Source organism: Octodon degus, unplaced genomic scaffold (assembly GCF_000260255.1).
Source record: "Octodon degus isolate 3935 unplaced genomic scaffold, OctDeg1.0 scaffold00017, whole genome shotgun sequence".
Taxonomy (NCBI): domain Eukaryota; kingdom Metazoa; phylum Chordata; class Mammalia; order Rodentia; family Octodontidae; genus Octodon; species Octodon degus.
This window is the reverse complement of record NW_004524593.1, coordinates 5,480,218-5,507,717: the sequence shown is the minus strand read 5'-3', so window position 1 is coordinate 5,507,717 and position 27,500 is coordinate 5,480,218. Positions and strand designations below refer to the sequence as shown.

Below are 27,500 nucleotides of genomic sequence, written 5' to 3'. Positions count from 1 at the left end.
AATATTCATAGTGAGCCTATTTTCTGGTTTTATTTTAAGATTTGACTTTTTAAATCTTTCTCTATCTTTGTATGGAAGTGCTCATTCTGTGAATTTATATAGAAGTAGCATTTCTGGCCAAGTAGAAAAAATTACTAGTTGGTTCATTTTCCTAGAAAACTACCAGATGCTTTCCTAGAGATAAAACACAATCAAATTTATTTAAAATTAAATGGTTGACTTCCTGTGTAAAGATGACTTTAAAATATAAATTTAGCAGAACAGTCCTCTTAAGTTATGGCTGTTAACTGCTCTCTGAAGCAAAATAATTTATGGGAAGTATTAGATGTCAGTTGAATTACAAGCAAATGCCATTGGGGAAAGTTGTTCTTTTTTATATTGGTCTTGCAAATATGTTTGAAAATTATTAAGGTTACATAGTACTAATAATGATTAATTCTTCATGTTTGGTGGGAGAGGGTACCACGGAATGTATATTATCTGGGAGGATATATTTTTATGCCTGTAGTTATTAGAGATCAATCATAATTATAAAAGTAACAGCTATGCATCATCAACTGAAGGTGAAAGGACATAACACATCATCCCTAAGTGTGCATAGGGTTATCGAAAAGCCTTGTTTTAGAAATAGTTGGTGCCTTGAAGTCTGACCATATGATGCTGTGACTGAATTGGCCTGGAATGGACTGAAGCCTACCCAGGAGAATGAAGAGGCTGCGTGGATGCATGTCAGAGCTGTGTCTTGTGTGTGAGGAGGCTGGAGGAGCCTGACACCAGTCGGGCTTGAGATGGTATTGGAGGCATAAACTTGGCAGCCAACATACACAGTAAACATCTGAGCTCTTTCTCGATTATTTTTGAATCAGTGATTTCTTTTAGAAGAGTTTTTGATTTTAAAAAATGGAAAGAGTGCAGAAAATCCTTGTATACCTCATGCCTGGTGATCTTATGTTTGTGTGTTGTGTTGAAATTGGTACATTTTCATTAAAGAAAACTGCATGTTTTATCCAGAATTTTATAATGTTTGGTCTATGGGCCTTTTTCTATTCCAGGATCATACCTGGGGCACTACATTAAATTTCACTACTGTGTCTCTTTAGGTTGCTCCTAGCTTTTATAGTTTCTCAGGCTTTCCAGTTTTTGAAGCACTTTTGGGAATTTTGAGGATTCCTGGCTAGGTATTTTTTAGAATGTCTTAATTCTACATCAAGATTTTTCTGAGTTTTTTTTTTTTTTCTTCATGTTTTATGGAGAAAGACTACAAATGGAAATCACCGTCTCACCACCTCATCTCAAGGACACCTCCTGTCCAACACGACTTCTCACCATGGATGTTGAGGGTCACCACTTGGCTGAGGCAGGAAGGAAGTGTCAGGCTTCTCCCATCCTCAACTGGATTCTTTGGAAGGGTGTCACTGTATGCAGACCATATACAGGATAGGCAGATCATTTATTCAAAAAATAATTAAGAAAGAGCTCAGACGCTCACTGTCTGCGATGGCTGCCATAAGGATGGGGGAAATTATGCTCCATTTCCCCAAGGGTGTATAAACGACAGAAATTGCCTGGAATTTATGTTCAGAGGAGATTCGTCTTTTGTTCTTTATTTACTCAGTACAGTTAATTTATCTGGTAGTATAGACTCAAGGCTATTTGTTTTATCTTTGGGGTTATCATTCAATGATCCTATATTCATTTTGTTGTTTCAACTGCTCCTCTTTTAGTTGACTCCTATGTCCCTTTGACACATTCTCAGTGTCTTGGGGCTTTGAGCACTTCCAAACTTTCTGTCCCTGCAAGATGCTGCAGGATCATCTTCAAATCAGCTTTGTCACCATGGAATTTGGTTCTGCTTTTGGATTTGGCGTTAAAAACAGGATCTGGGTCTTGCCAGGCCATTTGTTATTAATATAGTCACTTCTAGGCCCTGTCAGCTGACAGAGCAAAGAAATATGTATGTATCCTGCATACACTTACCTGGGTAGGCACGCATATCTACAAATATTCTGTGTGTAGTGTTTTATATTTCTATGAAGCTAAACCTGATTCCATATGATATCTCAAGCTCTAATCTGTTAATGGGTGGATTATTCTAGCCACCTTCATTTGTTTACCTGCAATTTCCTAGTCCAACAGTGACAGAGGTGGCTCCTACTGTCTATTGTTTATTTACTCAATTGTTCATTCCCATATAAGTGAACAATAGCATCGGAGTTGTTACCTTATTCCTGCCGGGGTAGTAGCTTCATCAGCTACAGTATGGTGGTTGGGAGCAGGTCCTCTTGCCTGAGGCTTGCAGACTCCACTAATAGTCAAAGCTGCATAGATAATTTCCCCCGATTCCCTTCAGTGAGATTGTTTCATGCATTTGTAATAAAATTAGATTATTGTGGTTTCATATTCTGACTTCTATTTTCAGAGCCTCTACCTTTAAGGATTTTTAAAAATTGTGTATGTTTCACTCTTTGTGCTGTAAAGCTATATAGCTTTTAAAAAATTTTTTATTGCTATATAGCTTTTGACAGTATATATTGATTTACTCATTATTACAGAAACATATAGTTCAAGTTATTGTATTTATTTTGTTTTACTTTATTTTATTTTAAGAAAGAGTTCTGTTTATTAACCTAAATGCATTTTCAAAAAGATTAAAGAACACATATTTCCTGGGACACAGAGCTGTACCAAAAGCATTCCTTACAAAATGACTGACAGTCTTGCCGTTACACAAAGGTGTACACACCAGCACACACGAACCTTGATGAACACACGACTGAAATGTTTTTGTAACAACTCTCTGCCAACATCTTATTGCATTAATGTGAGTTTCCTTAAAAATAGTAATAAACATTACAAAATAAATGCAGAATTAAACCTGAGACAATATAGTCAGTATAAAGTCAGACAATACTTATAAAAATTGATGCTGCTGCAGCATATTTTATTATACACAGGTAAGTCTGAAATCTGAAATCGTGGCTCTTCTCTGCAGTGCAATGTCTTCTGTGTATCTTTCCATTTGCTATCCCGAGGAACCTGTGCTTTTTTCCATTTTTTAAATCCTGAATTCTTCATTGAATTTCACCTATTTACATTAGGATCTTTTTGGGGGGGGGGCTGGCTCCGAATGCCTTCAGGGCAGGTTTGGCTGGCTTGAGTTGTGGGGATCGAACCACAGCAACCTGAGCCTGACTGCTTTGTTGAAGCAGCCACTTAAAGAACTGAGCTAAGGGGCAGGCTCCTATTTACATTAAATATCTAGTCTCTAGAGCTTTCCTCGTACAAAAGAGCAAACATCTTTATTAAATAAATGCATGAAAAAATAAAAAAAGGGTTTTAAGAAATGTTTCTAACATACAATTATACTGAAAAATAGTATGTATGCATTCCTTCAGGGATGATCAAGGCTGCGTGGCAGTTTCACTGTTTGCTGCCACACGTGCATTTCCACAAAAATTATTTTATTTTTTATTTTTTAAAGAAAATACAGAATAGTGAAAGGAAAAAATATTAGAAACGATACAGAATTTTACTAACCAAAATAATAGGAATTCGATAATGGCTGGTTATTACATAATATTATCTTCAGCAAATTATTTTAAATTATTTAATATCTGACTATTTTTGACCAGAAAGTATAGCAATTTTGGTGATCTAACTTGACAGGTAAGCCCATGTGCTATTCACATGCACATATATATTTTTTTCACATGCATATATATTAAAAAGATAAAACTTTTAAATTAAATATGTCTTATCTTCTTAATTCTATAGTTATGTTTTACATACTTAATAAACTGTCAAATTTTATGGTAAAAGAGTTGTGTTCAATGGCTACATATAGTTACCTTTATATTTAATGTTTATATACTTAATCCTCTCCAAATTGCATATATAACAAAATGCAATTATATATGTAATTGTATATAAATAAATATAATTTATATAAATATATAAAAGTAAAATGTAATTACATATATATCTACATGGGAAATTTTTTCTTTCTAGGTTCAGCCTCCCTTAATTATTCTTTACTGTTTTAGTTTCATTCTTTTATAATTTTATTTTTTATTTCTTTTTTGGCTGGCTCAAGCTGCCCTAAGGGCTGGTCTGGTAAGGCATGTGGAGCTGGGAATCAAATTGCGGTATCCTGAGCCTGACTACATTTGCATAAGCAGGCGCTTAAACAGCTTAGCTAACCGGCAGGCCCCAGTCTTTTATAATTTTAGAGGCCCTTTAATACTTCAAGTCTCTGACTATTTCAAAGTGGTATCCTTGTCAGTGATGTCTTCTGCATGAAGTAAGGTTGTATTTCTTCACTCAACGAATGTTCTTAAGCATCTCTGCATGCGACATGCTGTTAGGGGCAGAACTCACCTCCTTGGACCTTAATTTCAGGATCAGCCACCTGTAGGATGCCTTTAATGGTCTTGAGTTGTATGGCTTCCTCTCTGATGAATTCTATGGGCCAGCTTAAAGATGGCAATGAATATAGCATTACTACATTCTATTTTGTCATGTCTGGACATTAAATACAAACATTTCCTTCAGGTAGGATTTGCTTTACCTCTTCAATGTCTAACTGAAATTTTATATTATGTACAGTTCTCCAATTGGAATAGTTTACACATTTTTTCCTCATCCTTTTTTTTTTTTTCACTTTTATGTATTTGATATAGGGTCTTACTATGCAGCTCAGACTTGTAGTGATTCTCCTGTTTTCAGCCTCCCCAGTGCAGGGATTACAGGCTTGCACCACCACACCTGGACTCAGCACTCCCTGGGAGTGACTCAGCATGCACGACTGGAGATTGAACCCTGGTCCCTGTGCTCACCGAAGCAGGCACTTAGTCTGCTGAGCTATCTTGCCGGCTCCTCATCCATTTTTATTTGAAGCTTTTTATTTAAATAACTTTAGCTAATATTTTACTCCACTATGCCAAGGCTAGACCTTTATCAAGTACAGCAGATGCTAGAGGCTTTACAGTGGTGGCAAATAATCATGCCTGTTTTTTTGTCAATCTTTTGATTTTGAGTGAGGGAAGTGCTGAGGAGAATTGCTTTTTTTGTTGAAAACCCAGATTAGTATATGCTAGGCTATAGTCAATGCTGAATGAACTCTTGCTAAATAAAAAAATCTTACCAAATAATCTCATTCACTAATGTGAAGATGTAGACTCTTATTATGTCATTAACATTGAACTTTCTGAGATAATTTTAACACAAGTTCTCCATTTTGTTTTCTTTCCTGATTTATCTCTCTAGCTGAATTTTCAATTCTGTCTCTGTTCATACTGACTTGTAAAATCAGATTAATTGGAAACATGTAAGTTAAGTGTTTAAACAACTTTTGACCAAACTGATTCTTTGGTCCAAAGCTTTTGACCAAATTCTATCAAGCTTCTGGTTTTGAAGTTCATTTTCTTTCTTTTTTTTATTAGCAAAATATCTTATATGTTTGATCCATTTCACTCAACAGTGTGATCTAAAAGTGAGTCCATTTTCTTTTCCATTTGGCCCAGCTATTCCCTTTATAGGTATCTTCCCAAAAGAGGTAAGGAAATCATTACTGTGATACATGAATACCCATGTTTATAAAAGTAAGTTTCTTTTGACTATTACTTATGTTTTTGTAGAACTTTTTCTTCTGAGGTTATTGCTATTTTCAGTAACAATCCTGTTTGTAGAAGAAAGATGTTTAAACAGGAGAGATTTAAGTAGGCAAGGGTTATTCTATTTAGTGTATGTGTAGGTCAGTTAATGAGGCTATGGCATGTAGGTCATATCTTAGAATTAGATTGCTTCTGATAGAAACTTCATTTAATGGTAATAATCTGTCATATTCTTTATTTTATAGATAAAAATAATATAAATGTGACCCTTACCCTGATTGGCCTGTGGTAAAATTTAACATTGATTTCTCTGATTTTGTCTTAGGCTTTCTCAACAAGAAAAATTTTAAAAATCAATACAGTTCTTTTTTTGGCAGAACCGGGGATTGAACTCAGGCCCTTGTGCTTGCCAGGGAAGCGCTTATTCCACTGAACCATCTCCTGGCCCCTGTAGTTCTTATCTTTAACCCTCATTTCAAACCTACTTTGATATGTAAGTGTGCTGGGTATCCAAACATACTACTTTGCTGTACTAGTGATTGTACAAATTTTGTACCATTTCCTTTAAGGATCATTAATACTTATATAAAAATTATCTTAAATCATCACGATATAAATTTAAAAAAGAATGTATTTATAAAGAGAGATTTATAGAAGTTTTGTGACCATTTCATTTAAAAATGTTTATTACCTTTTTTTTTTTTTTTTTTTGTATTTTAGGGAAGGGTCCACAGGGTGTTCAGGGTCTCACTACTAGATTGGACTTGTAGTGATCCACCTGTTTACAGCCTCCCAAGAGCTGGGATTACAGGCATGCGCCAACATACCCAGTAGAGCCACCACTCCCAGTCTCAACTACCATCTCAGCTCGCCCCGAGGGTGGGGCCGGCACAGCAGGCCCAGGGATTGAACCCTTGGCCCCTGCACCTGTTTGTAGGCACTTTAATCCACTGAGCTGTTTGGCTGGCCCTATTATTTCTCAAACAAATGCATGTTTATTAAAAATATCTAGAAAAACACATAAGCTATAAGAAAAAGAAGATCGCCTATAGTCCAGTCACCTGAAAATTAACTACCTTTAGTTTTTTGACATGCATTTGATATATTTTACTATATTATATGACTTAAATTTGTGTATGTATATGTTTGGAGGAGACAGAAGATCATGGTATATATTTGGTCTTAAATTGTTTTTTCACTTAATAGTTGTTATGGCTTGTGTCTAGATGTTCCCCCAAAGCCTAATGCAGTCATAGGTGGAGCTTTTTCAGAGGTGACTGGATCTAGAGTGTATGTTTGATTCTAGTGCGATGCTAGGAATAATGGTGGGTCATTAGTAAATCAGACAACTGATTGCTTTGGCACTACCCTAGTGTTGATAGGTTGGATGGAATATAAGAGGGGCAAGCTGCTGAGATTCGTCGCTTGGCTACTTCTGCCCACCATGAACTATTTCTCCTTTACAATGCCTGCCTGCCATTCCCACCCTGCCTTGGAGCCAGACCAATACTGACTGAAACCTCCATGACCTGTGAGCTATATAGACCTTTTCCCTTTCACTTTGGGTGTTGGGTATTTTGTTTCAGAAATGAGACAGAAGTAACTAAGACAATAGTAGACAGTGATTTGCTTGAAGTTAGCCACTCTGTCACCCCATTCTTAGCGATTCCTCTATATTCTATTGTGTGATGCCCTCCCTTTTTTGTACGGTTACTTTATCCAATAATAATTTCATCGCAAGTGTTATTAACTTGGCAGGAGGCTGTGCTTTTGCCTCTTTGGGAGAAAGAGAAGATAAGTGACGTTTGCAGCCAAGATGAGACAGTAGGGAACTGTGGCTCCGAGTGCTGGGAACTACTGCTTCTGGTGTCCACCCTAACCCCTGTGCACACCTTTCTGGCTGGCTGCAGCTGCCCCAGGCCTGCCTGTTCTTCCCCCAGCTGGGAGAGCTGTGGCCTGGGTAGCATCAGCAGGAACAGAGCAGGCTTCATCTCTGCTTTGTCTGGCTGTGTGCTGGGTGTTTGCCCCACCGCTGCCATGTGATGGCTGGGAAGCAGCATTACACACAGCATCTATAACTCCTTTTGAAAGCTCTATTGTGAGGTGCTGCTGTGATTTAGCTGAGGGGAGGTTTTTGCTGGCGTTTTGCTTTTGGTTTCTTTCAAATGTGAATGTGCCTTCATCTAAAGACTCCTGAGTAAGGAAAGCACTGGTTGGAGACAACTAATGTATGAATAAAATTATCTTTTCTTTTGTGTGTCCTACAGTACAACAGTAGCAGGATAGGAGAGTAAGTGCTCAGACTTCCTTGTTTATTTGGCATTACAGGTGATCATGAGGCAGATGAAAAATGACAGTCAGGATGGGTATTAGAGAAGATTTTCTAAATGAAATATTTAAATGAAGCAATAAAGAAGGATGAGATCGCAGGAAGCATGGGCATATGGACAGTGGATGTTACTAAAGGTTGGTTTGTTCAATCAAAAGCATTAATTGAAGGCCTATGATGTATCAGGAAATACAAGATGTGATTGAAACATGGCAAATATTTAAATAAAAATAATTATTACAGTAACACACATTGCTACTAACCCATGTCAAAATATTCTCCTTTCCCTTGAACTCACTTATTCTCTCATTCTGAAGCAGTTCTGGAGGTTCTTCCTCTTGAGTGTCTTTACTTGTGCTGTTGACTGCTTCAGTGTCTTGAGTAGGTTAAAAATGTTTACTTTTCCCGGTTATTTTGACTTTGTGGAAGAGCTACACATCACATGATGCCCAATCCAGTGAATAGAGTGGATCAGGACACACATGCAATGTTTATAAAGCCTGCATTTCCACTGGATGGTACAGCAGCAGAATTTGCTGTATTTTTTTAGTCACACATTGGAATGACACCTAAAACAAGTCTTCTACAATTGCATCAGAAGGTAGCAAGAATGATGAGATCAGTGTGTTCAAAGTGAGGGGGGAGGATTTTACAGACTAATGGCAATGAGGTTTTTCACTGTTGTGAATTAAAAACATTCAACCATATACTGAACTTCAATAACATCCACTATAGTAGACTTTGCATAGCCAAAATAATTTTTTTTTCCTGGAGATTAAGAATCTGACTAGAGATAGAAAAGAGGTAAACATATCTCTTGGGCTGTATAATAAAGGTTTCTACAAATAATACGGGATCAGAATAGGAGTTTTATAGTCCAAGCCACAAAGGATAAGAAACCTTTTTGCGGGGATGGGCACTACATCTGAGTATTTTTTTAAGTTTATGTATTTGGTACAAGATCTCACTACACAGGTTGGACTCATAATGATCCTCCTGTTTCAGCCTCCCCAGCACTGGGATTACAGGCATGTGCCACCACGGGCCAGATGGCATGAGGTGCTAGGGGTTGAACCCGGTTCCCTGTGTTTGCCAGGCAGGTGATTAGTTCGCTGAGCTATCTCCCCAGCCCTACAGCTGAGTCTTGAAGGGCAAGCAGCAAGGAATGTAAGGTAGAGAAAGTTGTAAGCAGAAAACCAAGGGTGGAAGGATGTAGTATATAGGAAGAGGAGCGAATGCACAGTGTGGGAGGATTATTAATACCTAACTCATGAGGGCTTGAGCTAGGACACTAAAGGATGGAGAGCAAATGCAGAATGATCCCATACTTCTACTTGATTGTGATCATGCCATTCTCAGTGATAGCAAATAGGAGGAGGAACAGATTCAAAGAGCACAGTAGTATTTAGTTTAGGAAGCAAGTTTGGACATCTGTGATATATTGATGTAACATGCAGATGTCTGGACTCAAAAGAGATTTCAAGCTTCATGACTGGGAATCATTGGCAGGGAGTGGATGAGGGAAGAACTTGTACACTGACAATATGCCTTAAAAAGCAAGCAGTAGCCGGGGAGATGGTTCCACGGAATAAGCGCTTCCCTGCCAAGTGCAAGGGCCTGAGTTCAATCCCGGTTCCGCCAAAAACAACAACAACAACAAAAAAAAGCAAGGAGTAGACAAGACCTTGAGAAGAAAAGAGGTTAGAGGGAAAGCATTGGGGGTGGAGAGGAGAGGAAAGGAGAGGACAGCACAGGAGAGGAGAGGAGAGATCAGTAATTTTAAGTTTTGTTTAAAGAAGATAACAGACAAATTCTGGGAATTGCGCAGTATTTTGGAAATAAAGCCATCATTGATTTTGGTGGTGGCATCGTCCAGGGCGTAGGCTTGATCTGAATTTTAGCAATTAGGGAGGCATAAAGAAAGCCCAGTTTCAGAAGCTTGACTGTGAAGTCAGAAGTGATGGCTCATGGGGGAGCAGGTGAAACAAGGATGGAGAGAGACGTTGGTGTTGTCACTGGCTTGCTTTACTCTCCAAGGTTGAATAGCAGGGACATTTTAATAGGAACCACTTAAGAGAAGAGGTTGTAGATGGAGAAGTGAGTCTGAGAGATGCAAATGGCTGGAGGAGGGTCTCAGAGGAGGCCTGAGAGAAGCCTTGAGAGAAGTGGGTGCTAAGCACAGACACATAGTTGCCCTGAGAGCTTTCATTCAAAGACCTCTGAGTGATATTGCCTGCGCACATACACACATCTAAATGAGGTGTTCATGCTCTACCTTTTTGGCTTTTGTTGCTGTTATAGAAGGACTTGTTTTTAAGCCTTCACTTGTGTTTCCCAAATGAAAATGTAAGGTTTGAGCCTTTTGGTTTTTTCTTCTATCCTGACTTCTTCCCTCTATTTTAAACAATGATATAAACAATGTTCCTCCTTAATGTAAAAGGATTATCCTCTGTGTAAAACAGAGGCTAATATCTCTTGACACAGTCCCCTTAAGCTGTGAGTGCCATGCTCTGGTTTGGTGGAGGGGACTATAGGCGTGGGGCAGAGTTTTGGGAGCAAATCTATCTTTCTTTAGAAATAACAAGGGACTCCAAATCTGGCTATCAGACTCTTGTCCAAAATCTGTCACTAATGAACTATGACAAAAAATGAATTTCTTATGAGGAGCATAGACTCGTTACCTTTTTTTTTTTTTTTTTTTTTTTTTTTTTTTTTTTTTTTTTTTTTTTTTTTGAATTTTTAAGTTTTTTTGTACTGGGGATTGAAACTCCGGACTTTGCACTTGCTAGCCAGGCACTTATGCCACTGAGCTATCTCCCAAGTCAAGAGGAGCATAGAGTCATACTTACCCTCCTCACTGTCCAGAGAACTAATGTCAATGATATATGCATGTTATCAATGCTTTCAAATCAATGCTTCTTTTGTATATGAAGAAGATGACATTATTGTATTCATGCCTCACCAGGCCAGAATTGAGAAAGGCAAAAATTATTTGTCCTCTATAATTCTGAAAGTTGGGAAATCAGGCGTTATGACATAGGAAGCCTTTTCACATCCTTGATTTTTCTGTATAATTCTAAGAAGACAGCATGAGGAGAACAGAGGGGAATGAAATGGGTGCTGAGCAGCTGAGATGAAATGGCAAGTTCATGCAGGTCAACCCTGGTGAACAGGTCATCTGATACCCACACCCATCACTGCTGGGACAGGAACTACAGACAGGAGTGAGGAGGCGGAGAGGTGTGAGTAAGGACAGGCATGCACTGATGCCAGGGAGAAGAGGCACCAAAACTGATGACAGCCAACGAGGAGACTGACGTATTGTAAAATGCCTCCAGAGGGAATAATAATGATAGTAATAATAATAGTAATGATAATCCATAATTGCTGCAGGGTTATCAGGCCCCTCTCTAATATCCACTGAGGGTATCACTGTTTTAGCATAGTATGGTAGCTGATATTTTGAGTGACAATTCCATCAAGAAATATTTAAACACTTAGTATGCTGTGTTTTAAGAATGTTAACAAAATACCAACTGCATTTTATAGTTTTTCATTAAAATAAAATATTGGCAAAGTGCTGGCTCTGGCTATTCTCAGAGGCTCTCACTGAGCAGACAGTATAGAAAACCTTGTTATACGTGAAGGGGTTGCCAAGGAAGCTTTATATATCCATCCAGTTTTAAATTCATAAAGCCCATTTTTTGGACAATCATCTTAAGCTCTATAAGACTATAAAAGTTAATAAATAGATTGAAAAACAATAAAGCAACCTCATCTCAGACTACAGTCTGATCCCTGAGAACACAAGTTTATTAACTTTGGCATAGCAAATAGTAATCTTTATTGTTCCAAAGTGAGTGCTCTGGGCTTAGAAACACACATTTATTATTAAAAAACCTAAAATAAATCTTTAAAAAAATTACAAAAAATACACCAGAGACTTTTTTTTCTTCCTCTTTTATGAAATAACCCGGTGAAGCTGTGAAGACCAACCTACCCACCGCTGGCCTGGCAGCAGCTCTAAGGAGGAGCACAGAGACCAAGGTGGAGGTCTCCCAACTTTCATGGTGACAACACCCCTGAGTAGTTTTTCATGATCTTTGTCTCTCTGCTCCCACCCTGCCTCTGTATGCTTGCTTTCCTGAAAGATCTCCACTTGGTGGGCCCCGTGAGCATCATGCCTAGATGAACCCTGTGCCCACATTTGTCCCCATGGCTTGCTTTATGCTGGGGACCTACTCACCCAGACATGACTCAGGCAATGCTGTAGGAGAAGTTCAGCCCAGTAGAGCCCATCTCTCCAGGCCTACAGAGACATGATCACGCGCTTCTCCTTAGGCTACCTGCACCCAAACTTCTGCCAGCTGGAGGAAGTGGAGCCTGCTTTTGAAACCATGGGTTTTTTATGTTATAAAAGGCAATCTAGTACATCCTTGTGGTCTCAGCATAGTCACCATTTTGTGAAAGTGTAGCAGGTAACACAGTCATGAGAAGCTTGGACAAATCTATTGACAATAAAGCACTTTCCGGTGCATTTTCTGCTTTTGTTAACATCCCTCCAATAAGGTAGTTTTTGGTGAAAATGGTTCTGAGGGCTATGGATTTATACATTTTGAGATACAAGAAGAGATAAAAGAGCCACTGAAAAAATGAGTGAAATGGCTGTAAATGATTGCAAACTTTTTGTTGGATAATTTAAGTGTCCTAAGGAATAAGATGCAGAACTTGAAGCTAGGGTAAAAGGGTTCACCTCTGCTTCTATCAATAATTTTGGAGAAAATATGGATGTTGCATACCTTCAGTATCTCTTTGGCAAGTTTGGACCTGCCTTGGGTGTGAAAGTAATGGCTGGTAAAAGTGGAAAACCCAAAGGACTTGGACTTGGAAGCTTTGAAAGGCAAGAAGATGCAGCTGTGAGTGTGATGAATGCCAAGGAGCTCAGTGGAAAACAAATTGACATTGGTCAAGATCAGAAAATAAGTGGAACCCCAGACAGAATTTAAGCTCAAATTTGAGTAGATGAAACAAGGTAGGCTCACCAGATACCTGGGTGTTAACATTTATGTGAAAATCTTAATGGCATGAGTGGAAAGGTTATATAGCAAGTGGTTTCATTTTGTTTCTCATCCCCAGAAGCAGCCACTATAGCAGTTACAGAAATAAATTGTAGAATTGTGGCCACCAAGCCACCATATGTGGCTTTAGTTTAGCACAAAGGAGGGCAGCTAGCTCACCTCACCAAGCAGTGTAGGCAGAGAGTGTAATGAGCTCTGCCCAACCCGTAATCAGCTTGTACCAGTGGGCATGTCCTTCAGGTTACTTCAAGGAAGCTGTCTCACACATTCAGAACCATGTGGCATACTATCCTCCTAGCCAAACTGCTCAACCAAGACCAAATCCTCATCAGATCGCTCGGGTGGCAGATGTTATCTACTCCGGAGTATCCACTCAACCTCTCTTACTATTTAATACAATGAGACCAGCTACTTTGCCGGTTGCATGCACCAACACGGTCTGTGGCAGATATATCAACCCCGACAGTGGGTCCACATCCTGTAGCTGCTGTCACTACAGCTGCTCCTGCTGTCCACATCACTCCCCAGTGCAGTAGAGTGTGCTGTGGGAGTCTGCAATCCTCACCAGCATCTTAATGTACAGCCAGAGGTTACTACACACCAGCCTGAGTTCGTGTGCAGGGTCAGGAGCCCCTGACTCTCCATGGTAGCATCTGCATCTGTCCTTCCTGCCCTGAACACAAGTACATGTCAGATAGGTTGATATTGCACTTATTCAAACCATGCACCCTGCTCTTGTGAATAAAATCACTGGCACGTTGTTGGATGTTGATACTTCAGAATGCCTTCACATTTTTGGGTCTCTGGAGCCTCTCCATTCTAAGGTTTCTTTAACCCAGAAGGCTAAAGAAAGCAGTTAATGGTGCCACTGTTGTTCCAGCTCTTTAAAATTGATCAGGGAACATGAAAAGAAGCCCATGCTTCGCTGAAGAAAGATATCTAAACACTGAAAAAATTTTCAATATGAAAGTTTTGAAAAACTTCAAAAATATAAAATTAATAGAAGGGCCAGCATGATAGCTCAGCAGACTAAAACTCCTGCTTAGGCAGAGCGCACCGATGGAGGTTCGATCTCCACCGTGTCTGCCCCACTGGTGGGCTGTGCTGAGACTGCAATGGCGACTGGGTGTGGTGGCATGCACCTGTAATCCCAGCACTTGGGAGGCTGAAAACAAGAGACTCACTATGAGTCTGATTTACACTGTAAGACCCTGTACACCCTGCAGACCTTGTCCTAAATACAGAAAAATAAATAAATAAATAAAAATAAAATTAATAGAAAGGAAAGGAAACTTTGAACCTATGTACTGGGGTAATGCTATGTCTAGCAAAACATGCCAGTCCTAGATTATTTGACTTAAAGACAACAAAAACCTCCACAAAATAGTAAAGTATAAAAAAATTAATATTTTAAAGACCCTGGGAAGAGAATTTTCAGCAAAACACAAAAATTTAAAGCATTCTTTTCTTTAACCTTGTAATTTGTTGCTGTGGAATAGCTCAGGATGCCAGTTCTGTTTTAAATAGCAGAAGAGAGAACTGAGCAAAGAAACGGGATGGATTATAAAATTCTTGCTGTAATAAAATTCCTTGAATAGTGAATGAAATAATATTATTTCCTTATCTCTAGTTGAAGCAGTAGAAATTATTAAAAATTAAATATTAAGGATCCATTTTACATATTTTTTACTAGCTGAAGGAGGATTTTAATTATTCTTAGAACTGCCAATGCACAAAGTCAGACTTCTCTAAAGTGAAAGTAAAATTGCCCTTGACTGAATCATGGTAACCCTGTTGAGATTCAGGAAGGATAAGCCTTGAACTCTATTAAGTCCCCAAAATTCCTGACATGAGAAATGTTTTTGTTTAAACAAGCGTCTAAAATCGAACAATGACTAAAAATCAAAGTAGTGACCTGGGATGTTGTTGATGCTGTAGAAATGTTTTCCAGAGTGATAATCTCTGTTGAATAGACTCACATCTCATATTGTTATTTTATTCACATTTGGCTCAATGAGTGCATTATTATATCTTGTGTCTACATGTCCGTCCCCCCACCAAGCCTCATGTGGCTTGAAGTGGCTGGATTTGGGTGTGTGAATGTAGATCAAGGTGTCATACTGAGATTAAGGGATTAAGGGTGTTGATAATGGAAGTCCCACCCGAAGTATTTGGCACCAATCAGTAGGCTTATAGCCTGGATGGGATATAAGGGGCAGAAAGAAGGCAGCTGCTGCTGCTACTTCAGCAGCTTCCTGCCTTCCCGCTATACCATGAATTGTTTCTCCCTATGCTATGCCGCTTTGCTTTGGAACCAGCAGAATATGGACTGAAACTTCTACAAACTATGATCTGAAATAAACCTTTCTTCCTTTAACTTCAGGTGTCTGGTATTTTGTCTCAGCAATAAGAGAAAAATCACTAAGAATGCTTGTTACTGTCTTTTCACATTGTAGTTTACTTGTGGAATAATGAATGAATTTGGGAAAAAAGCCATTATGTGAGAACCAACATACTTCAGTGATTGGTTGTTATGGTTGATACTTTGTGTCAACCTGAGAAGTTTAGAGGTTTAAGCGACTCAGCAGGGGGCCAGGTCCTCACTTTGTAAACATCCTCATCCTGTGTAGGAGGAGGGCATAGAGATGGTGTGAGTGCTACACTCACCCACCTGGGATTGCGGTGTAGCCGGCTTACAATGTAAGGGAGGAAAAGAGGCCTGCTCTCCCCCTCTTCTTTCTCTTGATTTCCTTTCTGTCTTTTCCCACCTTGAACTGTTGCCCTGCACCGGGCCACCCTGCCTTGGAGCCAGCCGATTGTGGGCTGAAACCTCCGCAAACTCTGAGCTAAATAACCTTTTCTTCCTTAATTTCAGATATCCGGTATTTTGTCTCAGTAATGGGAGAAAAGCAGCCAAGATATTGATTAACTTCCCTGGGATGGTGTCAGGGATTGGGAACTTCAGTTTGCCTCGTCTAGGTAGTGTTACTAGTTAAAATGTGTTGAAGCACTCTGAGAACCAGAGGCAGGAGAATCACATGTTTGCACCCAGCCTGGGTAATTTATTGAGTTAGAGATACCCCATCTTAAATTTTAAGCTAGGGCTACAGATACAGTTCATTGTAAAGGCCCTATGATCAGTCTCTAGTAATACACATACAAAACAACAGCGACAACAACAAACAACTACACCACCAACAACAACCACCACAAACATGGCTATGCTCCCAGTGAAATTTTTTACAACAGCTGTGTTAAGGGATATAGAAAGTTGAATGGGGATGAAAATAAAGTGATGAGAAAATAAAGTTTCTAATTGAAAGAAATACAACTTTATTGTTTGCTCTGCAGCATTAAAGGAAAGAAGAGAAACCATCCTTGGGGATGGGGAACTATTGTATTCCTTATGAAATGAATTTTCCTTATTCCCAAGGAATGTAAATAGGCTCTTAGATGGTCCTAGAATCCATGGCTCAGGTTTTTTAGGACCATAGTACATCTAAATCATTTGCACACAACTAAACTCATTACTGTCTAGAGATTACAACAGAAATGCTGCTTGTCTTTAGAACATTGGCCAGTCACCCCCAGAGAAGAAAAAAATTGAGTATAAGAAATTGAGAATGGTCTGATTTTTTCATTCAAAGTTGTTTTAGCACTTAAAAAATTACTGAGTACACTGTGATAATTTGATACATGTATACAATGTGCAATGATCAATCACTATTGTTAGCATTTCTTTTCCTTAAACATTTATAATTTTTGGTATTGAGGACCTTTCAATTCCTATTCCCTACAGTTTAATAAAAAATTTAATATTGTTTTAAATATCATCACCACCCTACTATATTACAGAGCATTACTACCTATTCTTCCTATTTATTTAGGGACTATTACCTGAGTGTCATCTTTCCCCATGTTCCTCTTCCTAGCCTCTAATGAACAGCATTCTCTTTACTTCTACAAGATCAACTTTTCTTTTAAGCATCCAAATATGAGTGAGAACATGTGGTGCTTGTCTTTCTGTGTCTAGTTTAGTTTACCTAGCATAATGTTCTCTACTTGAAGGGTGGCCAGTTTCTTGTGGGTAGTTGAAGCTGCTAGTCTCCTGAGGCAGGTCCATGGAGTATCAGCAGTAGTAGAGTTATGGGAGTGCTGTGGAGAACTGAGCTGAGACAATAACTGATATCAATGGCCAGAATCCCTTTGGTTAATTTGGCTTAGTCACTGTGGAAAATGGCATTGAAGGTAAGCAGTGGATACTATCAGTGGAGCCAAGTCAAGTCACCTCAGTAGTGTCAACAACCATCTCCAGTGGAGGTTACCATAGTCCAGGAACTATAAGCCTTGCCTATGGTTTTCTTCATTGGATCACCTCTGGAGTCCTGGGATAATCCAAAATTTGAAAGAAGAAATTTTATTCATGTTTGAGACTTCTGACTCATGTGTCCTAATTTTGGCCTTGAAGTTTAAACTGGATTGAATCTGAAAACAAACACACAAGTCGTTTCTCCCATGTTAAGTGTAGTGGAGCAATTATATGTACTAACATGTTTGTTTCATAGCATGCTGACCTTTAGTCATGTGTTAAAAAATGTACTCATCTTCATTTGACAACCTGGAAAATGCTTGCGTATCATTCACAATTCACATCAAAAACCATTTCTCCCTTTTGAATAAGGAAAGATTATGGAGTCTAAAAATAATTCTTGCCTTCCTAATTTGCAGTATAGAGAAATGCCTGCCTTGCTTAAGTCACAGACTGGTTATGAAGATCAAATGAAATGACTTATGTTAAAAAGTCAGAGGAGGGCCAGGCAGATAGCTCAGGGCATTAAAGCGCCTGCTCTGGCAGATGCAGGGACTTCCTGATATGCCATGCCAGCCCCGCCCCTGGGGTGCCCTGAGACAGCGATTGAGACTGGGTGTGGTGGTGTGCACCTGTAATCCCAGTGCTTGGGAGGCTGGTAACAGGAGAATCACTATGAGTCTGATGTGTGTAGTGAGACCCTGTAGACCCTGTACTAAATACAGAAAAAGAAAGAAAGAAAGTAATATTAGGAGAGCTTCAGTAGCAAAATCATAAAGTCAAACAACTTGATACATATAGGAAGAGGGTCCTAGGGAGACCGCTTTTCCCAGGGAGCTGAGATTTTTTTTTTTTTTTTTTAAATACATGTGGGGAGAACAACCCAAAAATGTGTTCTCCTGGTCTGGGATTGGATTTAAGGGAGGATCTTGAAAACCAGGAAGAGGACTTTTGAAGTGATTATCAGGAAATAGTTTTCTTAATGGGCAAAGGAGGTATTTTGAGTAGATTTACCTTGGGAGTGGTACACAAAATTACTTTTCTTGAAGGGCAAAGAGCTCATACAGGAATATGAACTTGAAGATAAGTAGATTGTAAGGGTGAAAAGCATAGTCTCAAGGCTGAAAATATAAGGCGCTGTTTTGGAAATAGCTTTTAATTTTAAGGGGTGAAAGACCTACTCAGGGAAGTGGTGTGGGATTTCCCTATGTGAGGGGTGGCCATATATGCGGATGAAGTCCGCAAGAGCCTGTGACTGCACTGTCCAGTCGCTTCTCAATCCCTTCACATTGTAGCTTTCAAAGATATGCTGAACAAATGAAGTAGTTTTTTAGTTTTAGTTCAATTGCACTTTTTTAAAAAAACTTCCAATTTCTTCTTCATGGCAGTTTCTTTTTAAATAACCCAGACTCACTACAAAGGTGCTCAGACTCTCTTTCACGTGAGAGTTTTATTCACAGTAGTGTACCAAGGAAGTTAGATAAATGATGTAAAATATAGGCAAGGAAATACAGGCTCAACAAAGAGGCAGGCTTAAGTCTTTCTGGAAATGTTTGTCCTTGTCTAGCATATTGCGCTCTAAGGTGGAAATAATTCCAGGTAGGAAGTTTTATTTATTTATTTATTTATTATTTTTTTAGGAACAGTTTTATTTTTAGGAGGGCCATTTGTTGGTACCAGGGATCGAACTTGCGACCTTGCACTTGCCAGGCAGATACTTGCCCACCTTCACTCCTCTCATCCTGCTGCAGGGCTCTGGGACATTTTGCCTTTCTTTCTCTCATCTCCTGCTTGTTTCATCTGCTTCTTTCTTTGACCCTCAAAGTTCACTTTTTCTTTTTGAAACAGGGTCTCACTACATGCTTCAGGCTGGCCTTGAGCTTACTATGTAGCCCAGGCTGGCCTTAAACTCACTAAGTAGCCTAAGCTGGCCTTGCCCTTAGGTGATGCTCCTGCCATACCCTTCCAAGTGCTGGGATTATAGGCATGCACCACCACATCTAGCCAACTGGGCCATTTTTTATTGGCTGATGTGATTCTTTTACTGTGAGAAGACGGTCTCAGTTTTCTTTTGCTTATTGTATCATCCATATTATATGAATTGAATAAGTTGTTCCCAAAATATAAAAATTTTATTGAAAGATTAAAATATAAGTCAAGGGCTGGCCAAATAACTCAGCAGATTAAAGCACCTGCAAGCAGGTACAGGGGCCAGGGGTTCAATCCCTGGGCCTGCTGTGCTGGCCCCACCCCCAGGGCATGCTGAGACAGCAATGGAGACTGGGTGTGGTGGTGAATGCCTGTAATCCCAGCTCTTGCAGGTTGTAAATAGGCAGATCACTAGATTCTGATCCAGTAGTGAGACCCTGAACACCTGTAGACCCTTCCTTACAATACAAATAAATAAATAAATAAATAAAGCATAAGTCAAGTCACTATCACTTCTTTGTGTACTCTTTCAATAGTTCCCCAGTTCACACAGAGAAAAGTCAGAATCCCTGCAATGGACTCCTTAAAAAGGGCCCTCCTTTCTCTTTCTTGGGCACAAGCCCAGTTGGTTTCCTGTGCTCATTCTTTCCTGGCATGCTGAACACACATCACCTCAGGAGCTGCATGGTTAATATCTGACCCCTTTAAATCTCTGCTCAAATTCCATTAATTACTCGATACACTGTGTAAAACTGCAACTCTAGTGGGACTTAAGATGCAATAATTTAGGATTTCAATTTTTTTTTTTTTTTTTTTTTTTGTGGAACCGGGGATTGAACTCAGGCCCTTGCGCTTGCCAGGGAAGCGCATATTCCACTGAGCCATCTCCCCGGCCCCAGGATTTCAAATTTTTGATAAAATGTTTAATCCCTAAACTTCTCTGCTTCTTTATTTAATGTTTTATGTTAGAATGCAAAATTGTAATATGTCTATAATACCCCCTAAAATCTTTGAAATAAAGACTAAAATATTTTCAGTCATTGACTGCATCTTATTATAAGAAATAAATTGCACATTGTGATACAGAATATGCATATAAAACAGAGATCAAAACTTTACAAAATATTTAGCATTTCTCTCAGTGTCATATTCATGCTTTTTCTTTTGCAATTTTTTCTTTTCCATTATAAATAATATTGGTTGAGCTGGGGATATAGCTCAGCTGCATAAATGCCTGCCTGGCAAACACAAGGGCCCAAGTTCAATCCCTGGTACCACAAAAAAACCACCCTAAAAACAAGCAAACAAAAATAAATAAATGAATAATATTGGTCATGGCTCATCATATTGATTTCTGGGTTTATCTAGTGATTTGAATGTAGTACTTAGGGGAACTACCCGCTTGGGCCCCCCTCCTGTCCCTCTTTTGGACAGGAGCTTTCTTTCTCTCAATAAATATATTCTGCTCATAACCTCCATTTGTTCCTAAAATTCATTCTTCGGTTTTAGAGAACACAAACTCGTGCAGGTCAGGTCGGGAGGTTGTTTTTCTCTATGTCATTTGGAGGTTCCCTATATAGTTTGGAGGTCACCCACCCGAGACCAGTTTTTCTCCCTGTATCATTTTGGAGTTTTCCACTGAGATCATTGGACGGAGGTATGAGTTTGCTTTTCTTTCATAAATTCTGAGTTGGGAGTTGCTTAGGTAACAAATTTTTATGCTTCAAATGTTAATGTTTTTGCCCATTGTTCATAATTAATTGTTCATACTTTGTCTTATATGGTTTTGTCTCATAATACTGTTAAAATTGTTTACAATTGCTTATGCTTTGTCTTTATGTAATTTTGTTAAAATGTTGGTCAAAATGCTGTTGAATGTAGTACTTAAAAATATTGGAAGATGTTCTTTAACTACCATTAACTCAGGAGATAAAATATGAATCTTACATGTTAATGTCTTTAAAACAAACCACAGCAACTGATGACTGAGAATTCATTTTTTTAAATTTTATTTTTTAAAAAGATTATTTTTAGGGCTGGCCTGATAGTTCAGCAGACTAAAGCACCTGCTTTGGCAGACTGCTGTGCCAGCCCTGCCCATGAGGCATGTGAGACTGCGATTGAGATTGGGCACGGTGGTGCTCCCAGTGCTTGGGAGGCTGAAACCAGGAGAATCACTGTGAGTCCTGTCTACATAGTGAGACCCTGTTGACCCTGTCCTAAATACAGAAAAAAAAATATTTTTAAGGATAGTACAAAATAATATTAAAACAGAAAAAATTACACATGGTACAGAATCTCACTTAACAAAGTAATGTGAATTTCACAGTATTTGTTGAAATGCATAGTGTTGTCTTTCACCCAGTTATTCATATTACCAGATATATTCATGCAAAATTGGAAGAAGAAAGAAAAAAGAAAGAAATGCATATAAAATTAAGAAGAGAAAAAGTACAAACAGTTGAAGAAAGGAGACAAAATAAATTGAGCATTGTCTGTTCCTTTCCATAGACCAGCAGAAATGCATAATATAGTTGTCCAAACCATCCTAGTTAGACACATTTAAGTGTCTAACTAGGATGGTTTGGCCTGTCACAGGCCCTTTAAGTGTCTAACTAGGATGGTTTGGACAACTATATTATGCATTTCTGCTGGTCTATGGAAAGGAACAGACAATATGTGAGAATACACTTATATATTTGTGATATTGAAATGTGAGAATACACTTATATATTTGTGTATATATGTGAGAATACACTTATATATTTGTGATATTGAAATGGGTCTTTAGGTGAAACTTGCATATTTAGATTAATTATAGCAAAGGTAATAGGGACTAGATTATATAAGTAATTAAAAATTTAACATGCTTACATTTTAATTGATATTATTTGTTAATATTTGAACTCTGTATTAGAAATGCCTCTTTCTATCTAATGGATCAGGAGGTCTCTTTCCATCTTTTCTTTCCTTCCAAATATTAATATTTCTATTTCAAATGATGGGTTTTTATTTTCCTACCTACAGTGATATTAGATACTAACAATGAAGGAAAATATTAAATAGTGGAAAAGATATGCTTCATTGTTTTACAGTATCACAATGTTAATTATTTCATTACCTTAGACTATTGTACATTTAAATATTTTAGTATTTTAATTTCTGAGCACAGAAAATATTGAAGCAATAGCTCTATAATACTCTCTAGTATGTGCTCAAAATTGGGAAGTTCCTAATTTGATCTTTCTTAAAAGTAATACATTCATATTTATCTTTAACCACTGTCTTGTTACATGCAGGGCTGCAAGTATATTGAATTATTCAGTTGTTCCTTCTTTTCTTTCTACAACCTTTCTTTTTCTTTTTTCTTTCTTTCTTTTTTTTTTTTTGGCGGAACCGGGGATTGAGCTCAGGCCCTTGAACTCAGCGCTTATTCTACTGAGCCATCTCCCCAGCCCCAAAGAAGATGTTCCCTCATTTTTTTTTCCATTTTTTTTTTTTCTTGTATTTTAGGGAAGGGTCTACAGGGTGTTCAGGGTCTCACTACTAGATTGGACTCATAGTGATCCTCCTGTTTTACAGCCTCCCAAGGGCTGGGATTGCAGGGTGCCACCACGCCCAGTCTCAATTAATCTCTCAGCATGCCCTGTGGGCGGGGCCGGCAAGCAGCAGTGCCTGCTCACAGGCCCTTTAATCCGCTGAGCTATTTGGCTGGCCCACTACAGCCTTTCTTCCTTCTCCCTTCCTTCCTGCCTGCTTCCTCCCTCTAAGTGACAGGATTGGGAACCTGCTTTTGCAACACATAGTAGTTAAGCAAAAATAACATTATCCTTGCCTTCACTAAACCTAAATTGATAGTAGCATCTCCAGTTATGGAAATGAAAACAGGATAGCTTTAAGTCTGCTCAGAAAGACAGAGGTGGGTCAGATATTGTGCATCTCTACTGATGCCTGGCATCAAGGATGAATAAAAGGTTAGGATTAGCAGACATTGGAGGGCAGTCATTGAGCCCTCACATTTTAAAGATGTAGAAACTGAGTCTCTTATAGATAAAGGACATGGTGAGCTCACAGCCGGGACCCAAGCTGATTTCTCTACCAGTGCTTTTTGCGCACCACCCCTGCCCCCTTTATTGTGATATTGTGTGCACAGATCCTGTGTTGTCACACAACTTCATATGTAGTTTGTGCCGTTAAAGACATCTTTTCACATTGAACTATAGGCTTTTACCATTATCGGGTTTTGTTACTTGAAATTATAATTGGAACAATTAGAGATGCGTCAGTGGAAAGGCAATGAAAGAGGGCCATTAAGGGCTAATAAATGCCTCTCCTCATGGGAGTGGAGATCTTTTCTTTTCTAAGTATTTGAGCTCTTTTCATGGTGCTTTTAAGTGGCTAGAAATAACACTTGCCACACGCATGTGGAATACTTTGGATACCAGGGGGTTCATTTCATTCTGTATTTGAATTGAGTGCACTGTGTTCGGAATGTGTGCTGATTCTTTTGTTGGTTTAATAGTTCATTCCATGTTTAGCATTAACCTTTTCTTGTAGAAGGAAGTAGAACATAATATTGAAAGCTCCCAGAGAATAAATTCTTTAGGTAGCTAGCTACTTTCAAAGAAGCAGCTGAAATCGTTGAAGTTGTATATATTTATTTTGATATATTTTCCTTTTCACACTGCCCCAAAATATATATACAGTGTGGTACACTATATGTAGTTCACCCTAAGCCCAATTGCCTATGGTTAGCAAAACATATTCATTACTTGTTTTTTTTTCATTACTTGTTGATAAAGATACATTAATTTGAGAAACAAATTTGAGTGAGTCATTACTGAACAAATATCAAGATAGCATATACATTATTCCCCAAAATGATCATGATGATGATAATAGTAGCAAACATTTTTTGGCTACTTACCCTATGCTTGAGATTGCTATTATTAATTCAATATTCCCTATAGTTTTAAAAATACAAAGTGGTCTAAAAGCCAAATATTATTTTTGCAATTTATAGGACATATCCAGGTTTTTCCGTAGGAGGCTGTGGCAACATCTACTCACCAGTAAGTTGGATAAAGAAAGGAGCCCAAGAGCAGGGTTTCTGTTATCTGGGCAGTCAGCACAGCGGCCTGGAATGAGCGTGAGATCATCAGCCACTAAGTCCCGTGTTCTAGGAGCAGGAGGCCTGAGTGAAGGAATAATGAGTGTGCCTTCCAGAGCCAGGGAAGAGCTCCAGGATTCTGTTTAAGTCCCTCCAGGTTAGCCACGCAATCACTTTCTCTTTCTTTTTGAATAAACAGATTTTGTTATGGTGATTTGTGGAGACATCAATCTGTGATTTTTGTCTTCTAATTAAATACCTTTCTTCTCTTTTATTTCTGGAAGAGGTAAGAACAAAAGAGCACGGTCTTGACCAGGGGAAAGCTCACTCTTATCCATGCTCTTCTCTTTCATTCCCGTCAAGGAGCTGGTGATAGACATTCAGGACCACAGTCAGTCTGCAGGCCGCACTTCTTTACCTGAAGCCAAAGCAAGGAAAGGGCTGAGGTGGGCTGCGCAGATGAGGGCGGCCCTAGTCGTCGGCTCTGTGTGCTTCTATTCCTGCTGCTTCTCACCGGTTGCCCTGTTCTTCCACAGATGGGCCTTTCTCAGCCACTGCATTTTCAAAGTGCCAAGGTCTGAGGGATTTGTACATGTTATGGGAAAGGGGCCAGGGAGGCTTGTCAGTCTCTTTAGCACTAGGCCTACCTTACTTAGGCCACTTGAGTGTTCCATTTTGTGCTGCCCACATTTCTAGCCTTGGAAAAGGTATTCACTCAGATTTCAGACAAAGGCCATCTGATTTTGTTCTTTCCACATCCATCTTTTTTGACACTCTGTAAGAATATGTAGCTAACAGGACTGAATATATAATATTCTCCTCTCTTATTCTTGATCTATAGCACGCATTTTCTGTGGGGACAATAGTGCTGTCAAGAAGGCAAAATTCGGCTCTTGGGGAACAATATGACTTATTTTATGTTAAAAGCACAAATATACATACAACACACATATTGATATAACTACATCTGTGATATTAAATTTTATAGGGGAACAGTTAATGGGAAAATACCAAGTGAGGCTTTTTAATATTTGTTTCATGACTCTTCATGCCATCACTGTCCTAGGCTCTGTTTTTGTTTGGCCATTTTTGGTGCAGACATTTAGCAGGCGAGATTGCCTTCTGATGTTAGGATGGCCATTGTGGCTCTGTCATGTTTAACTGGCAAGGAGAAGAAAGGAGATGAAGTGTAAAGGGTCCACATCTGTAAAATCAGAGCCTTTAAAAAAACCCTATCCTAATGTGAGTAAATCTCTTCTTTGTGTGTGTGTTTTTCATTTTAAAAAGTAAAATCAACAAAAGCAAAACAAATGGCAAAAACAAAGACAGAAATGGAATACCATACAACCATACATATGATACAGAATTTTAAAACAAGAATAAAAAATTAACTATGGTTGCTATGTCTTTTTATTGTTAAATCTGCTGCTCAGATTAATAGATAAAGGTATGCAAGATTGGTCAAATAATTAAACATTAATGCTTGCTTTCAATAAGGTATAATAGATATAGTAACATGTAAAAAAAACTGAAAATAAGGAATAGGCAATGAAGATGAGCAAAAGGAGAAAAGATAGGAAAAAAAAGAAGGAGGAAAATCATGTAAGTATATATACGAGATGGCTGAGATGATTGTACTACTAATTTCCATCAGTTTTTTTGAAATTGGCAGTTAATTTTCACTTTGACCAACTGTATATTCTAATATCTATAATCCGAGCAGCTACATCAAAGAGAGTAATATGCAGTACAAAAACCACGGTTGAATACCTCTCATGTTGTTCTAAGTGTGCTGTTTCTAATGTCTTATCAATTATTATTAATACTCTCTTTAATATAATCTAAAAAATAAAAAAGGACGAGAGTCAATCTCTTCTGACGTCTTACTGTGGAGCTTGGTCATGTGATACTTCACTTGCAAGGGAGGCTAGGCAATGCAGGGTGACAGATTTACTTATTAAAATTGGGCACACTACCCTGCCTGGTAAAATTGTGATTTTATTAATAAGAAGGAAAGGAAAAATATGCGCTGCAAAGGCAACCAGCATTCTTCTTTTTAGTCTCTTTTACCATTTATCTTCTTGGCAGCTAACCAGGATAAGGTATAATTTATAATTTGGAATAAAGTGAATTATGAAGGGCTCTATTTTATGCCAGTACTCATTCATCTGGAGCTGCTATTAATTCTTGAATAAATAGTTCTTGGTGGGGAGAATATACAGTATTTATAAATTTGAGAATTGTTTTCTTCATTCAGTTTCTCTGATTCAGAAAATTTACATTCTAAGTGTTTCTGTGGGAACCATCAGTTACTGATTAATTAGGCTTAATGAAAATATATTGCTTAGAAATTTTGAGTTTTGTGAATATTTATTACATGTTAATAAACAAGAAGCACTGAGTTCCCTGTAATTGGTTTGCTGATTTTTTATTAGTATATGTTTGCAGTATCTAAGGTTTACATTCATCATGAGGAGCTGGTACATGTATATAACACTTCTTAACTCTTTTTACTTCCCTTTCTCCCTTTACACTCCTCATTTGTCCTTGTTGTTTGATTTTGTGACTGTTTTTCAAACAAAATGATGTCGCCGCAGAATACTTAAATTACAGAGTGACTAGTAGCAACAAAATGTAATCTTTTACAAGTCTGTACATGCTAATATTCTTAACGTACACCATTGATAAAGGGGGTAACAGGAAGCCGAAGTGGAAATTTTCTAATTAAATCTGTGGATCTTGGCACAATCACTTCCTTCGGCAATTAGAGTGGCATTGTAATGCTTGGCAGGACTCCGGGATTAAGGCGCACAGCACAGAGCCACTCTGACAGCACCATTGTGTTCGGGGTGGAATCAAGTCCATGACCTCAGCGCTGCCTAGGGGAGGGGGTGGGTGTGTTTGGTAGTAATCCATCTGTCTGTCTGGCTGGCTGTGTTTCTGTGCCTGTCTTTGTCTCCCTTTACTCCCCTTCTTTCTCTCATTCCTTCTCTCCCTTTTTTTCCTCACTTTCCTTTTATTTATTTATTTTTTGTATTAGTGTTTAGAGATTGTAATTCCACAGGTAATATTTCAGAGCACAGGAAATTGTAGTTTGAAGATGAAATTTTAAAATAAGTTTTTTTTTTTTTTT

At 38.5% G+C, this 27,500-nt stretch overlaps 1 protein-coding gene and 1 pseudogene across 5 annotated transcripts in view; both read left to right on the top strand.

Moving 5' to 3' along the window:
- Dnm3 (dynamin 3) overlaps positions 1-27,500 on the top strand; it is a 626,878-nt gene that overhangs the window by 59,490 nt on the left and 539,888 nt on the right. The window lies entirely within an intron of this gene.
- LOC111815487 lies at positions 12,130-13,555 on the top strand (annotated as a pseudogene).